This window comes from Eptesicus fuscus, chromosome 17 (genome assembly GCF_027574615.1).
Source record: "Eptesicus fuscus isolate TK198812 chromosome 17, DD_ASM_mEF_20220401, whole genome shotgun sequence".
NCBI classification, from domain to species: domain Eukaryota; kingdom Metazoa; phylum Chordata; class Mammalia; order Chiroptera; family Vespertilionidae; genus Eptesicus; species Eptesicus fuscus.
In genome coordinates this window covers 2,323,379-2,340,603 of record NC_072489.1, presented here as the reverse complement: position 1 = coordinate 2,340,603, position 17,225 = coordinate 2,323,379, and positions in this window count along the sequence as shown.

Sequence of the window (17,225 nt, the reverse complement as noted above, 5' to 3'; positions counted from 1 at the left end):
CGTGTGTCAGTGTGAATGTGTGTGTGTATGATTGTGTGTGTCAGTGTGAATGTGCATGTGTATGAGGGTGTATGAGGTTGTGTGTCAGTGTGAATGTGCGTGTGTATGAGGGTGTATGAGGCTGTGTGTCAGTGTGAATATGTGTGTGTGTGTATGAATGTGTGTGTCAGTGTGAATGTGCGTGTGTATGAGGGTGTATGACTGTGTGTGTCAGTGTGAATGTGCGTGTGTATGAGGGTGTATGAGGCTGTGTGTCAGTGTGAATATGTGTGTGTGTATGACTATGTGTGTCAGTGTGAATGTGCGTGTGTATGAGGGTGTATGAGGCTGTGTGTCAGTGTGAATGTGCGTGTGTATGAGGGTGTATGAGGCTGTGTGTCAGTGTGAATGTGTGTTTCAGGGGATTCCCAGGCTTAGGCTCTGGACACTGGGCAGGAGGCTTTGTCCTCCCCTCTGACCATTCCCTTTCTTCCTGGAGCTCATCAATAGCCTCCACGCCGCCCTAACCGGTGTGGCTCAGTGGATAGAGCGTCGGCCTGCGGACTGAAGGGTCCCAGGGTCAATTCTGGTCAGGGGCATGTACCTTGGTTGCGGGCACATGCCCAGTGGGGAGTGTGCAGGAGACAGCTGATCGATGTTTCTAACTCTCTATCCCTCTCCCTTCCTCTCTGTAAAAACTCAATAAAAAATATTTTTAAAAAAATAGCCTCCACCCCAAACCCTAGTGCTGTCCAGTGGGCAAGTGAACCAGCCTCCAGCTGTGCCCAGGGTGCCCCAGCCTCGCACCCAGCCCACAGGAGCCACCACATCGTCACCCTCCTGGGAGGAACCAGGCTGGCCAGCATTCGCATGAAGGGGCTGCGAGGGGCCCGCAGCTGTATGAAGAGATGGGGCACGGGGAGACCGGGCCATGGCGCACGTGTGCTTGCTGTTTGTCAGTAAGTTTCTCTGCTGAAGTACCGCTGTAAAACGGACGGGAAGTTGGCAGAGGCCTTGGAGCCCCCGGCCTGAAGTCCTGCCCCACGGAAGTGAATGGCCAGCGTGGAGGGAGCCGGCACAGGGAGAAGGCAGGAGGAGCGGCCGGGCCAGGCGTTCCTCAGGGTCGCCAGGAGGGCACGTGCCCGGAGCGCCACAGGCCTCAAGCGGCTAAGGGCTCAGAGAGCTGCACCCAGCCGGGCCTGCAGCCCTGTCCCCGCGTCACAGCGTCCGCGCGCACTGCCCTCGCGGCAGCGATGCTGGCGTTCCTCGGGCTTCCTCCCAGCCTCTCCCGGGCTGCAGGTCCGCCCCCCTGTCCCTCCGCCCCTTGAGACAAGCACTGGAGACCCTGCCTTTCATTATGTTGTCAGTTTGGCTCAAATAAACCCCATGAACCAGGGATACTGCAGTGCCCCTGGTATATGGGGTTGGGAAGGGATACTGCAGTGTCCCTGGTATATGGGGCTGCAGTGTCCCTGGTATATGGGGCTGGGAAGGGGATACTGCAGTGTGCCTGGTATATGGGGTTGGGAAGGGATACTGCAGTGTCCCTGGTATATGGGGTTGGGAAGGGATACTGCAGTGTCCCTGGTATATGGGGTTGGGAAGGGGATACTGCAGTGCCCCTGGTATATGGGGCTGGGAAGGGGATACTGCAGTGCCCCTGGTATATGGGGTTGGGAAGGGATACTGCAGTGTCCCTGGTATATGGGGTTGGGAAGGGGATACTGCAGTGCCCCTGGTATATGGGGTTGGGAAGGGAATACTGCAGTGTGCCTGGTATATGGGGTTGGGAAGGAGATACTGCAGTGCCCCTGGTATATGGGGCTGGGAAGGGAATACTGCAGTGCCCCTGGTATATGGGGTTGGGAAGGGGATACTGCAGTGCCCCTGGTATATGGGGTTGGGAAGGGAATACTGCAGTGTGCCTGGTATATGGGGTTGGGAAGGGGATACTGCAGTGTCCCTGGTATATGGGGCTGGGAAGGGATACTGCAGTCTCCCTGGTATATGGGGCTGGGAAGGGATACTGCAGTGCCCCTGGTATATGGGGTTGGGAAGGGATACTGCAGTCTCCCTGGTATATGGGGCTGGGAAGGGGATACTGCAGTGTGCCTGGTATATGGGGCTGGGAAGGGGATACTGCAGTGTGCCTGGTATATGGGGTTGGGAAGGGGATACTGCAGTGCCCCTGGTATATGGGGTTGGGAAGGGGATACTGCAGTGCCCCTGGTATATGGGGTTGGGAAGGGGATACTGCAGTGTCCCTGGTATATGGGGTTGGGAAGGGGATACTGCAGTGTGCCTGGCATATGGCGCTGGGAAGGGGATACTGCAGTGTGCCTGGTATATGGGGCTGGGAAGGGGATACTGCAGTGCCCCTGGTATATGGCGCTGGGAAGGGGATACTGCAGTGCCCCTGGTATATGGGGTTGGGAAGGGATACTGCAGTGCCCCTGGTATATGGGGTTGGGAAGGGATACTGCAGTGTGCCTGGTATATGGGGTTGGGAAGGGATACTGCAGTGCGCCTGGTATATGGGGTTGGGAAGGGAATACTGCAGTGCCCCTGGTATATGGGGCTGGGAAGGGAATACTGCAGTGTCCCTGGTATATGGGGTTGGGAGGGGATACTGCAGTGCCCCTGGTATATGGGGCTGGGAAGGGAATACTGCAGTGCCCCTGGTATATGGGGTTGGGAAGGGGATACTGCAGTGCCCCTGGTATATGGGGTTGGGAAGGGATACTGCAGTGTGCCTGGTATAAGGGGTTGGGAAGGGGATACTGCAGTGTGCCTGGTATATGGGGTTGGGAAGGGATACTGCAGTGTCCCTGGTATATGGGGTTGGGAAGGGGATACTGCAGTGTGCCTGGTATATGGGGTTGGGAAGGGAATACTGCAGTGTGCCTGGTATATGGGGTTGGGAAGGGGATACTGCAGTGTCCCTGGTATATGGGGTTGGGAAGGGATACTGCAGTGCCCCTGGTATATGGGGTTGGGAAGGGATACTGCAGTGTCCCTGGTATATGGGGTTGGGAAGGGATACTGCAGTGTCCCTGGTATATGGGGTTGGGAAGGGAATACTGCAGTGCCCCTGGTATATGGGGTTGGGAAGGGATACTGCAGTGTCCCTGGTATATGGGGCTGGGAAGGGATACTGCAGTGCCCCTGGTATATGGGGTTGGGAAGGGGATACTGCAGTGTCCCTGGTATATGGGGTTGGGAAGGGAATACTGCAGTGTGCCTGGCATATGGGGCTGGGAAGGGATACTGCAGTGTGCCTGGTATATGGGGTTGGGAAGGGATACTGCAGTGTGCCTGGTATATGGCGCTGGGAAGGGGATACTGCAGTGTGCCTGGTATATGGGGTTGGGAAGGGGATACTGCAGTGTGCCTGGTATATGGGGCTGGGAAGGGGATACTGCAGTGCCCCTGGTATATGGGGTTGGGAAGGGATACTGCAGTGTGCCTGGTATATGGGGCTGGGAAGGGGATACTGCAGTGCCCCTGGTATATGGGGTTGGGAAGGGAATACTGCAGTGCCCCTGGTATATGGGGTTGGGAAGGGAATACTGCAGTGCCCCTGGTATATGGGGTTGGGAAGGGAATACTGCAGTGCCCCTGGTATATGGGGTTGGGAAGGGGATACTGCAGTGTCCCTGGTATATGGGGTTGGGAAGGGGATACTGCAGTGTGCCTGGTATATGGGGTTGGGAAGGGAATACTGCAGTGCCCCTGGTATATGGGGTTGGGAAGGGAATACTGCAGTGCCCCTGGTATATGGGGTTGGGAAGGGGATACTGCAGTGTCCCTGGTATATGGGGTTGGGAAGGGATACTGCAGTGTGCCTGGTATATGGGGTTGGGAAGGGATACTGCAGTGCCCCTGGTATATGGGGTTGGGAAGGGGATACTGCAGTGCCCCTGGTATATGGGGTTGGGAAGGGGATACTGCAGTGTCCCTGGTATATGGGGTTGGGAAGGGGATACTGCAGTCTCCCTGGTATATGGGGTTGGGAAGGGGATACTGCAGTGCCCCTGGTATATGGGGTTGGGAAGGGGGTTTGCTGGGGAAACTGAAACACTATGGTCAGCAGTAGAGGCCTGCCGCTCCGTGATGTGTGCCTGGCCCCTGCTGTCCTGCAGGGCGGCCCCTGCTCCCGCCCTCTCCCATGCGAGGCCTCCAGGCCAGGCCTCCGGGAGTGGCTGTTGGCAGGCAGAGAGGTGTGTGCGGCTCCAGCCCCGCGTCCGGAGAGCTAACTGGAAGCCTAGTCCTGCCCTGGGGAGGGCGGCCTGATCCCAGGGATCAAGTTCAGGTGCAGGCCCTCTTGCTGGAGTGCAGGAGCCAGCTTGGAGCCTGGGACCTGAGCTTCGGAGAAGCCCAATCCCAGGAGCCCTCCCTGCGCTCTAGCCCGGCTGGCCTCCTCTCAGACCAGAGTCCACACTGTCCCTGTGCCCCAGCCCCTTCTCTGGGCCTCAGGTCAAATACCACCCAGACAGGCTGCGAAGAAGCTGTCCCCAGAGCCAGCCGTCCGGTGCCCTGCGCACCCTCTCGGCCTTCACCAGCGGGGCCATTGACAGCAGCTGTCTCCGGTCGGTCTGTCTCCCTCTGTAAACAGGGCAATTTGCCTGACCTCTGTGACCCATCGTTTCGGGGAGATAAAAATCCCCTGGTCCCTGCTTCCCAGTGTGTGGCGGCAGGACAGCCGCATTAGCGCCCCCTGGAGCTTGTTACAGGTGCCCCACCGACTGCACCGGGTGACCATCCCCCCCGCAGTGGCAGGTGCTGGCCGAGGCTCTGCAGAGGGTTGGGGACAGGGAACAGGTGGTGGGACACAGGCACCAGAGATGAGCCACGGGAGGACGCACTGCCACGCCCAGTGGGCAGAAGACAGGAGGGGCTGCGGGCCGGGGGCTGGGCTGCCAGCCGGTGCCGGAGGGCCGGCGCTGCCGTGGGCGCTGGCGCTTCGGAGGGGACGTGACTGCCGGCAGGGGTGCGTGGGAGCGAACGTAGGTGAGTCCCCGCTCCTCTCTCTGGGCTCCTGTCTCCTGCAGGTGCCTCCCAATGGCCACCCGACCTGGCAGCCGGAGGCGGGCCTGCGAGACGGGGTGCCTGGGACGGAGAGCGGGTGGGACAGGGTGATGGAGTAGAACCGTCACCCTCCACCCGCCCCCACCTGCACCGTAGCCCGTGGGTCCCCCTCCTGGGCCACAGGGTAGCCCTCCCAGTTCCCCCGATTTCCTATCCGCAGGGGCTGCTCAGGGGGATGGCTGAGCCCTGGCAGGGCGGCCGGGCCAGCTCCGAGGTTCCCGGGGGCCAGCCTGAGCCGTCCTTCTGCTCAGCCTGCGGAGGTCACTGCTCCACCACCACCCGGCACCGCGGGATCCGGCGCGGTGCTCTGTGGCCTGGCCCCGCGCTCGCCCTGCACTGACCGCCGCCTCTCCTCACGCCTCGCTGGCGGCTGGAGGTGGGAAAAGCCTTCCAGGCCTCCCCCTCGGGGTGCCAGGGCAAGGCCTGAGCTCCCTGCGGTGGCGCCGGGGCCGGGGTGTCTGCGCGGGGAGTGGGGTGTTTGTGTCGGACGAAGCCCGAGTTGTCAGCACGGCCTTGGCGCCTGGCCCGCTGGCTGCGTCCGAGCACGGCCCCGGCCCCGCGGACGGCCCGCTGTCCGAGCCCAGAGCCCTGTCCCCGGTGCGGCCTGAGAGCCCGTGAGAAACGCGATGTGCAGGCCGAGGCCTGGCCCTCAGTTCTGCATTCCCGGCTGGAGCCCCGGGTCTGGGCACGACTCTGCCCTCCAGCCGGCCCAGCAGGGGATCGGTTTCCTCGCCCCAGGCTGGTGTCCTGACCAGGAATCGAACTCACCACTTCTTGGTGTACAGGATGATGCTCCAACCAACTGAGCTACCCGGCCAGGGCCTATATCCCAATTTTAAAAAACACACAAACTATATTCCTTAGGCCTTTGACATTTCCCAGCGGGCACAGGGAGCCCTGTAATTGGGACGCAGCCCGGGAGGGACACACGCTCCTGCGCCTGTTGGTGGCGTGCTGGGAGGGCAGGGGAGAATTTTCTTCCTCAAAGTGCTGTGGTTGACGTCAGGCACGTTCCTGAGCATTCCCGACCCAGCGGAGCGTTTGCCCATGGAGCGGGGAGGGAGCGGGTCCTGCTTTGGTTCATGACAGGCCAGAGCAATGTCTGGCCACGGAGAGGACGGGTGTGGGAGACGCCTGGGGAGGAGGGAACCTCCATGAACACAGACATGCTCTCAGTGCAGCGTGCTGCTGGCATGTAACGTGCAGGGTCGCCCTCCGACCACCCGCAACCCTCACTTACCTGGCTTTGCGGGAGTGGCCCTGGTGCTTCCTGAATTGGCTCTGTCCTTGGAGGCGACTGTAGACACGTCAGCTTTGCGGGCGGAACCCCAGAACCGTGAACATTGCATATTCCCTCCCGGGAGCCTCGCCGGTCCAGGACCTCGGCTGCGCCCCAGCTTTGCCCCACCTGCCGCCAGTCTGGGCAGTGGCAAGCCATGCATCCCTGCGACGGCTCCTCGCTGCAGGACGCGGGCCCCGCCCCTCGGCAGGCACAGGGACCGTGCGGGAGGGAGTCCTGGCCCGACCCGACCCGCCAGCCGCGCCAGCCCGGACCGTCAGCCAACCGAGCCAGCGGGCAGGGCTGCGCGAGCTCGGCCGCTCCCTCTGGCCCGGAGCCCCCTCCTTCCTTATCTGCGAAGTGGAGAGCAGTGCCAACCTCGTTGGAGGCAAGGCTTTCACCTGACAAGAGGCAAGCATCACCCGCGGCGTCTGAGCACCGGCCTTCGGCGTCAGCCTCCTCCTTCGCCTGGTCGCCGAGGCCTCGGGGAACCAGGCTTTCCGGCTCCCTCCGCTGGGGCAGCCGCCCGGCTAGACAGGGCCAGGCCCGGGGCTGCTGCGTCCTGGGAGAGCTGGGCAGACCGGCCGTGGGGGCCAGGCCCGTCCTGGGAGAGCTGGGCAGACCAGCCGTGGGGGCCAGGCCCGTCCTGGGAGAGCTGGGCAGACCGGCCTTGGGGGCCAGGCCCGTCCTGGGAGAGCTGGGCAGACCGGCCGATGGGGCCAGGCCCGTCCTGGGAGAGCTGGGCAGACCAGGCCGTGGGGCCAGGCCAAGGGCAACTGCGTCCTGGGAGAGCTGGGCAGACCAGCCGTGGGGGCCAGGCCCGGGGTTGCTGCGTCCTGGGAGAGCTGGGCAGACCGGCCTTGGGGGCCAGGCCCGTCCTGGGAGAGCTGGGCAGACCGGCCGATGGGGCCAGGCCCGTCCTGGGAGAGCTGGGCAGACCGGCCGTGGGGGCCAGGCCCATCCTGGGAGAGCTGGGCAGACCGGCCGTGGGGGCCAGGCCCGTCCTGGGAGAGCTGGGCAGACCGGCCGTGGGGGCCAGGCCCGTCCTGGGAGAGCTGGGCAGACCGGCCGTGGGGGCCAGGCCCGTCCTGGGAGAGCTGGGCAGACCGGCCGTGGGGGCCAGGCCCGGGGCAGCTGCGTCCTGGGAGAGCTGGGCAGACCGGCCGTGGGGGCCAGGCCCGGGGCAGCTGCGTCCTGGGAGAGCTGGGCAGACCGGCCGTGGGGGCCAGGCCCGGGGCAGCTGCGTCCTGGGAGAGCTGGGCAGACCGGCCGTGGGGGCCAGGCCCGTCCTGGGAGAGCTGGGCAGACCGGCCGTGGGGGCCAGGCCCGTCCTGGGAGAGCTGGGCAGACCAGCCGTGGGGGCCAGGCCCGGGGCAGCTGCGTCCTGGGAGAGCTGGGCAGACCGGCCGTGGGGGCCAGGCCCGTCCTGGGAGAGCTGGGCAGACCGGCCGTGGGGGCCAGGCCCGGGGCAGCTGCGTCCTGGGAGAGCTGGGCAGACCGGCCGTGGGGGCCAGGCCCGGGGCTGGCAGCTCCTGGGCTCCCCGCCCCTGCCACTGGCAACGAAGGGCACGGGGACCGCCTCGTGCCCACACACGGGCCTCCGGCCGGCCCTCTGCGCTTTTCCCTGAGAGGCGGTGTGTGCGCCAGGAGCCCGGCCTTCCCATTTCCATGTAAAGTTCTCGGACCCCACTTCTGAGCGCAGAACCCTCACAGCTTCTCCCCCGGGCTGAGGACCGGGAGCCACCATTTCACAGCCGCGTGGGAGCAGTCCGGCAGCGGGCACCCCGGGGAGGACCAGGACGGGACCCAGGACGGACTGAAGAGTGGGCTCCCCGCCCGCAGGTCCTGAGGGCGGGCCCAGGCAAGGGGATCCCCGGATTGTTTTGTGGTTTTATGGGTGTGATCTAACTGATACCAGCACATCCTTTAAAAATGAAGTTATACCAAAAAGTTTACTATAGAAAGCAGTGCCTGTCCATTCCTTCTCCCAGTTTCACTTCCTGGAATCAGTTTTCGACTCCAGTCTTTCTCCTGCTCTCTGCACCGTTGTAAGTAAAGGCCCGCACCACGGAATCTTGTCAGGAAGATGTGGAAAGAGACTTGTCCTGTTGCTGCTTAAAACCCCACAGGAAAAAAAAAAACCCACAGCAGAAGTCGAGGCCCCGCCCACATTCTAGAAAGAACGTCAGGGAGCCCGGGCCCCCCCTCCGCCCCCGCGGTTGGGACGGGCACTGCGTTTCCCCTCCCATGAAGCTGGAGGCTAGGGGAACCCCACCCCTTCTTCACAGGCCTTTCTCGGGGGTCCCCTGAATCAGTTTTCCCCACAAGAGGGCTGAGAGGAGAAGCGGGCAGATGGGGGAGAGCAGCATCTGCACCCCCTCAGCCTCCGGCCCCAGGTCCTGTCTGTGCTGCGGGAGGCCCTGCGGTCCAGGGGGGGGTCTTGGTGGCTCCACGATGGTTAAGGATTTGACTTTTTGGGCCTCCTGAGTCGGTTTCCACGCACCCACCTGCTTCTAGAGTCCAGATTTTTGTTGATTCCTGTGCTGTTCTCCCCGTCGTTGTGCCTTTATGATTTCCATTCGCCGTGACGTTCATGGAAGTCTTGGAGAGAGCAAAATGAGACGCAGGTGTCCCGCGCCGTCTTTCCCCAGGAGCCCCCGTGGGCCTTGCTCTGAGACAGGCGTGGGGCTGCGAGTCTCTGACCCGCCCGTGGGCTGCGGGCGGGCGGGACGGGAAGGCATGAGCTGGGGGAGGCACTGCCGTCTTTGTTAGGCCTCTGTGCTCTGCTCTCCTCTGAAAATGGTTAGTTAGTATTATTGCTCGTCTCACATTCAGTTCTTATATCTCTAGTGACACATGATCTCACTCATCTAGGGGAAATGATGAACAACATAGACTGATGAACAAGAACAGACCCAGAAACAAGGAGGCATCGATCGGACTGTCGGGCCTCAGAGGGAGGGGAGGAGAGGGTGGGGGTAAAGGGGGAGAGATCAACCAAAGGACTTGTGTGCATGCATATGAGCCTAACCAATGGTTAAGTTCAACAGGGGGTTGGGGCATCCGCGGGGAGGGGTGGGGGATGTGAATGGGGGGATGAGGACAAATATGTGACACCTTAATCAATAAAAAAATTAAAAATAAAAAAATAATAAAAAAGAAAATGGTTACTTAGTGTCAGTACGCTGGGTTTTAGGGTTTGCTTTCAGCTCGCTTTGTTGGCTAGGGGCGAGTGTCTGCCCAGAGGTTTGATTGGCTGTTGGAATCCATGGCCCTCGTCCTTCTTGAGGCTTATTTACCCCAAGTGCCTGACGGGGGACTGGAGTGGGTCTGTGTGGGCTCCTCCTCCTCCATGTGGGGGTTCACAGCACAGCCCCTGTGGGAGGCAGCCTCTGGGCTGCCTGAACAGAAAAGCCCAAGTTAGAACAAACTGCCTTCATGTGGGGACTTAAACAAAAACATTATTTGATTTTACAGAATCCTGAGCCTAAAAACCTTAAAGTGTTTAGCATCTCACCTTCACCCTGTCCCCAGACCCCAGCCCTCTCCCAGCAGCCAGCCCTGCACTGGGGTTCCCTGGATTCGGGTTTCTGATCTTTCCTCCTTACACGGAAGTGATGTTTCCCAGGAGAAAGAAGCCAGGCCGGGGTCCCTGGCTATTTCAACCAGCCGGAGAGGCTGGCCTCGGGGGCCTGGCTGTGAGCACCGGGACCCAGCACCTGCTGGGGACAGAGACAGACATCTGCAGGAGCCGCGCCAGGCCAGGCTGGAAAGAGGAAGCTGGCCTCCTCTGACGGGTCAGAGCCGGAAGGGTCAGGAATGACAGAGCCTCTCCTCAGAGCCAGGCCAGGCCCCCTGAGGAGGGTGGGTGCTCATGGGAACCGTGGGTGCCTCCTAGGGCCACACAAGAAGAACTGGTCCCACGGAGGAGCCGCCCACTCCCCACCCTCTGCCTCCCCCTCTGCCTGTCCTGTGCCCAGAGCTGGCTGACCAGCGCTCTCAGGGGCGCTGCATGGGTGGGGCTGACCAGGGCGAGGCCCAGGAAAGGCTGCCCTGCAGCTTCCTCGGGGGGGGGGGGGGCGGGCAGAGCTGGTGCTGCATAGGCCTCACCCCCCTGCCAGCCACTAGGTCCTGCCTCCGCCCACCTGCAGAGCACCCTGGGGTGGGGGCACTCTCCGCCGGCCTCGAGGGCCCACCCGGATAGCACTCCTGCCACTTTGGATTCAGAATTCCTGGGACTTCAATTTTAAGAACTCTGAAGGGTCAGGGCGGGAAGGGCCAGCCAGACCCGGGTGGGGAGAGCAGAGCAGGAGGAGGAAGGCAGCCAAAGGGACAGCAGGGGGCCTGACAGTAAGAAGCCTGGGAAATCCTTCCAAGTGGAATAAGGGAAACAGACAAAATAACTACACGAGGCCAAATGGTTTGAGCAACTTACAATCAGCTAACGAATTCCGCGTTTGAGCTTCCCTAACCAGGACACTTAGGAGCACATGGCTCACACGTTCCAGACGGTCCGGTGCCTCCTCGGGGACTGTCTTGATGATGTTCTTTAAAAATGAAACTGCTCAGAAAACAGCTCCTGACCCCTCCATGAGCACATTTTGATGAATCAACATATTGAAGGACACACCTGAAAAGCTGATAAATATTCTGTTAAGACCCTCCCCTATGTCCTCCCCTAGGATTCCTCCGACCAAAGAGATAGAGGACAAAGGAGGCTCGGCACATCCTCGCAAGAGCCTTGCATCTTTGCTGTTTCCCTCCTAACCTCGAAGGGACTCCGTGAGACTTGCAACCAGGGCCGCAGTGGGCAGAGGCAGCTCGACCCAGGCTCACACTGCACCTGTCTCCACGGCCCCCTTTCTCTCTCTCCTGCTGCTGCTTCTGCCTGGAACCCTTCCTGTTTCACTGCCCATAACCTTACTCTCAAAATCACCTGGACTCGTGTTGTGAGATCGTTCCTGCACGAGGTCAAAAACCCACACGCTACTGGTGGGCCCGAGGCAGACCCACTCCGGCCGCACTCCGTCCGGCAACAATCCAGGCAAAGTCCCAGCAGAGGCGTGTAAGTCACCCGCGGGAGTTCATCCCGCCCCAACGCGGGAGCTGAGCGTTCCTCGCTAGCAATGACCTGTGGCTACCGGGCCCCCGGAGGAGGGACACACGTCACCGGAGCCGAGGGGTGAGGAGCTCCGGGTACAGCCCTGAGAAGAAGGGGTGCGCAGGCCTGACGAACGGGTGCCACAGGACCTGGGCAGAGCACCAAAATGCCAGGGCATTTGGCAAGTAATTGGAATGAAATTCCCCAAAAGACGAGTGGCGCTCAGCGAGGCACAGAATTGCAGAATGGGAAGGAAGGCCAACAGGCCTCATAGGCAGACTCCCAGCTCCTGCCCCACCCTCCCTGTGGATAAGGAGGCTCCTCTCCTCGGCCAAGGTTTAACAGCCAACTGAGCCATCCTCCCCGCTCCCCGCCCCCCCCCCCCCCCCCCCCCGTCCTGTCTGGCCCACCAGCTGACCCGCAAGCTGCTAGAGGGCCTCCGATGACTGCTGTGACCCTAGTCTCAGCTCGCCAGGCCCCCCCCCCCCCCCAGGAGACTTACGGGAAAGAGATGGCCTGTATGAAGAATTTCTAGTGACTCTAGCCACTGCCCCTTCTCCATGCTCACAGGTTTTAGAATTGACCAGTGTAGGGGTTCAGAACGAGCCACCCAAGATGTGCCTCAGCAATATGCAGTGAGCGAAAAGCAACCGAGACCCTGTGGGCTCAAAATACATTTCTGCCACCCTCCCCCCAACCATCTAGAAGAATTTAAATGAAGGGTCTGGCACATGACAAGAATCATCCCCAGGAATGACTTCACCCGGCTGCATGCGGGCCAGCTCGTGAGGGGAGGTGCTCTCCCTGCCGTGGCCTTCTGCAGCCTCGCGTGCCTCACCTCATCCCACCGCACCTCTGGCTCGGAACGGCACACAGCCCTCAGCTTCACTTCCTGTCTGAGTCTCTGGTGCGTGTGGGGTTCCAGTACTTGTGTGTGTGAGTAACGGCGGTCACTTTCTCTTCCTAATCTGCCTCATGTCTATTGATGAGCAGACCAGCTGAGAGAACCTTGAAGGAACGTTTCTTATCCCTCAGCCCCACGCCAGCAATGGGCGTAAAGTCCTGAGGCTGCTAGAATTTGCCTTTCCCGTTTCTGTATCTTTGTCCTCCCTCAGTGTCCCTGCAGCCTGAGGGCTCCGGCCACTGGCTGCCCCGCCCAGAGTCTCTGCGGTGCTGGTGCCGGGAGAGAAGGAGCAGAACTGATGTCACGGGGAGACGCTGTGACCAAAGTGGGAAGACCGAGCTCTGCCTTCGCCCGGGCTCCTGGGAGGCTGTGTCTGATGCAAACGCTGAGATGCTAACACTCTGGGGGAAGAAGTCCCAGGGAAGCCGGGGTGAGGCAGCGGGGAGACAGGGAGGCCGGGAGGCCGGCTGTAGTAGCCATGTGAGATGTCCTCGGAGGGTCACAGCCATGTGAGATGTCCTCGGAGGGTCGGTGTGAGCGGCAGGTGCCAGGAAGCCTGCCGTGGGGAGGCAGGGGAGAATGGCCACGAGCCTCAGCCCCATGGCTGTGCGCTGAGCGGCCTCGCTGCCCCCCCGCCCCCCCCCCCCCCCGCATGCACTGGTGTGCGGCACCCCCAGGCCCAGCAGGCACCGGGAGAGCTGAATCCAAGGTCATGGTGCACATCTTGGATGTTGTACCATTGCCTGTGGGGCCAGCTAGCCACTAGGCAGAAGCCGGTGGCCCTCCCACGGCCTCCTGCCGCCCCCAGCTCCGCAGGCTGCCCAGCAGGCCGGCAGCAGGCCAAGCGCTCCGCTCTCCAGCGGTCTGCGTCCTACTTCCTCACCCGCCTCCGCCTGGAGGGACTATGCCCGGAGGACCTAGACCAAGACCAGGAAAGTGGCTCTTGAATGGGGTGCCAGGCAGGCTTATGGGCTCACCTGCAAGGGACCGGATCCTGACTTACATCTCCCAGAATGCCCTCCAGACGGGTGGTCCTAGCTCCTCCTTCCCTACCTCTGCGTCCGCAGCTCTGGGCGCGGTGAGCCTGGCTCAGCGGACCGCACCCACCCTGCCCCTGCCCCTGCCCCTGCCCCTGCCCCTGCCCCTTTCAAGCGGGTGCCAATTGGCAGGGCTGGAGTCCATGGCACCAACAGCCCTTACGCTGCCCGAAGCCCCGCCTGCGGGATCCTCCCTCCTGAGCGGCCGAGGGGCAGCGGACGCTCTTGGCACAGACGTGACACTGGCAGCCCAATGCCACCTCAGTGCCCGGAGGGCACCTGCAGGCAAGGGCGCCTGAAATCCTCTGGGGCCCAGCCCCTGCCCTCCCTGCCTGCAGTCCGGCAGCCCTGCAGGAGGCCTCACGCCGCCACATGGGCCGCTCCAGGGCTCTGAGCTCGAGTCTGTGGCTGCGGGCCAGCGAGGCAGGCAGGTGCCTCTGAGCAGTGAGGAGCCCGCAGAGACTCTGCTGCCTGAACCCACGCCCTCCCGGCCCTCCTCTCTGCTCCCAACCTCACTCCCAACCTGCAGTCCCAGCTCCTCCGGAGAGCGCACTAAATGCCAGAAATTGCTCCAGCAGTTCCTGTAACCGCAGAAGCGGATTGCAAACGGCCCCTACGGGAGGGAGCAGCCTGCCATTCCCGTTCCCTCTCCCTCCCCGACTGCCCCAGAGCAGCCACCATCAGCTTCCTCACCCCCAAGCTCCGAGGGCCCTTCCTTTACCCCATGACTTGTTTCCTAAGCCCATTTCTTCTAGAATTACTTTTTATACCTCTGTGATTAACCAAATAAATGTTCTCTTATTTTAAAAAAGTAATTAATTAAAAAAACTGTAAACCAAATGCAAATTCTAAAACTAAGCATAAGGGATTAAGCTCTCCCAGTGCCTGCTGGGCCTGGGGGTGCCGCACACCAGTGCATGCGGGTGGGGGGAGGGGGGGCAGCGAGGCCGCTCAGCGCACAGCCATGGGGCTGAGGCTCGTGGCCATTCTCCCCCTGCCTCCCCACGGCAGGCTTCCTGGCACCTGCCGCTCACACCGACCCTCCGAGGACATCTCACATGGCTGTGACCCTCCGAGGACATCTCACATGGCTGTGACCCTCCGAGGACATCTCACATGGCTGTGACCCTCCGAGGACATCTCACATGGCTGTGACCCTCCGAGGACATCTCACATGGCTACTACAGCCGGCCTCCCGGCCTCCCTGTCTCCCCGCTGCCTCACCCCGGCTTCCCTGGGACTTCTTCCCCCAGAGTGTTAGCATCTCAGCGTTTGCATCAGACACAGCCTCCCAGGAGCCTGGGCAAAGGCAGAGCTCGGTCTTCCCACTTTGGTCACAGCGTCTCCCCGTGACATCAGTTCTGCTCCTTCTCTCCCGGCACCAGCACCGCAGAGACTCTGGGCGGGGCAGCCAGTGACCGGAGCCCTCAGGCTGCAGGGGGCACTGAGGGGGGACAAAGATACAGAAATGGGAAAGGCAAATAAAATAATTTATTTATTTATTTAATATATTTTATTGAGTTTTTTACAGAGAGGAAGGGAGAGGGATAGAGAGTCAGAAACATCGATGAGAGAGAAACATCGATCAGCTGCCTCCTGCACACCCCCTACTGGGGATGTGCCCACAACCAAGGTACATGCCCCTGACCGGAATCGAACCTGGGACCCTTCAGTCCGCAGGCCGACGCTCTATCCACTGAGCCAAACCGGTTTCGGCCAAATAAAATAATTTATTGAAAGAGCCTAAAAGTACATTGAATAGCAGAAAAAAGGATCGATGAACTTGAAGACAGTCAATGAAAATATCAAACTGAAGAACAGAGAAAAAAGACCAGAAAAAAAAGAACAGAATTTCAGTAACAATAAATCAAGGTTGCATATTGTAATCTTTAGAGAAACTACTAAAATTATAGTGCAAAAAGCTCTAGGTTAAATGTCAATAAATGAGATGAAATACAATACTAAAAAAGATGCTCAATTGACCCAAAAGAAACCAAAAGAGGTGATACAAAAAGTAAATAAACCGGACAAATAAAAAAGAGGCCCTGGCCAGGCGACTCGTTGGAGCGTAGTTCCATACACCGAAAGGTCATGGGTTCGATTCCTGGTCAGGGCACATACCTAGGTTTCCAGTTTGATGCCCTGTTGGGAGTGTGGGTGGAGAGGTGGTCCAAGAAGCAACTGATCCATGATTCTCCTTCACATCGATGTCACTCTCTCTCCCTCTCTCTCTCTAAAAATCAATAAAAACATATCGTTGGGTGAGGATTTTTTTAAATATAGCAGGATGAAATAATTAAATTCAGCCATATAAAATTATACTAAATGAAAAATACTAAAGTAAATTAAAAAGCAGAGGATGGGCCCTAGCCATTTGGCTCAGTGGATAGAGCGTTGGCCTGCAGACTGAGGAGTCCCAGGTTCGATTCCGGTCAAGGTCACATGCCCGGATTTCAGGCTCGATCCCCAGTAAGGGAGGTGCTGGAGGCAGCTGATCGTTGATTCTCTTTCATCATTGATGTTTCAATCTCTCTTTCCCTCTCCCTTCCTCTCTGAACTCAATAAAAAATATATTTTTTTAAAAAAGCAGAGGATGGGAGGTGGCAAAAATGAGTAAAGGTGGTCAAAAGGTACAAACTTGCGCAGCTGCCTTGGCTCAGTGGTTGAGCATCGACCTATAAACCAGAAGGTCATGGTTTGACCCAGGGCACATGCCTGGGTTTTGGGCTCAATCCCCAGTATAGGGTGTGCAGGAGGCAGTTGATCAATGACTCTCATCATTGATGTTTCTATCTCTCTCACCTTCTCCATTCCTCTCTGCAATCAATAAAAATATATACATATTTTTAAAAGGTACAAACTTCCAGTTATATGCTTAATAAGTTCTGGAAATCATGACTATAATTAGCAATATTATATTGTGTATTTGAAAGTTGCTAAGAGAGTGGATCTTAGCATGAGGGATGTGGCAGGAAACCCTTGATTGTCCCTTGCCTACAGGCTTAGTTCTGCCTGCATTTTTTTGCTTAGCGGGTTCTCAGTTTGATAGCTTACCTGTTGAGGATGAGAAGCGTTTGCCACTTCCAACCCTGCAACGTCCTGAGTTTCTGTACTTTCTATTCCCTCCCATTCCTGCTTGTAATAAGTTGGTCCATTACCCCCTGAGCACTTCTGTTACTTGAAGTATCTTGTCATATGCGGCCAACCGTGACCAACACCCGCTAAAAAGCAGAGGCCGGGAGGTGGCAGAAATGAGTCGAGGTGGTCAAAGGTACAAACCTGCTCAGCTGCCTTGGCTCAGTGGCTGAAGACAGGTGGCGTTGTGGCGAGTGACATATTGGCAATTAGATGTCCTGGCCCTGAGGTGACACACATCAAGACTAATTGGCCAGAACTAGTCGTGAACTTGTCTACCTAACCGCAAGGGGTCGGGAAACAGGCAGTGCCCTGCAGGTGGGCAGCAGGAAGTACTCGGTCCAGAGCAGAAGCCAACTGCGTGCGAACTAGGTAATCAGATAACCACATACATTCTAGGTCTGGTTGATAGAGCTCCAACTTGACTAGAGTTGCAGCCCCTTGTAAGCCCCTTTCCAGACGCAAGAGGCCGGGACCAGCACAAGCCCGCACCGCACATCTCTCCTGGCCTCCACCCAGGTCCCTGCGGCGACTGTGCCCAGGAACTGCCAGGTAAAGAGGGAACTCCCACACTGTTACAATGGGCCCTGGCTCTGAGATAAAACCAATCTCTTAATACTCAGACCCCCACCTTGGTCCACCAAGCAGGGCCTTAAGAGCATGGGGTGGGGGGGAGCATCGGGTGATGACTGACGCTTTAAC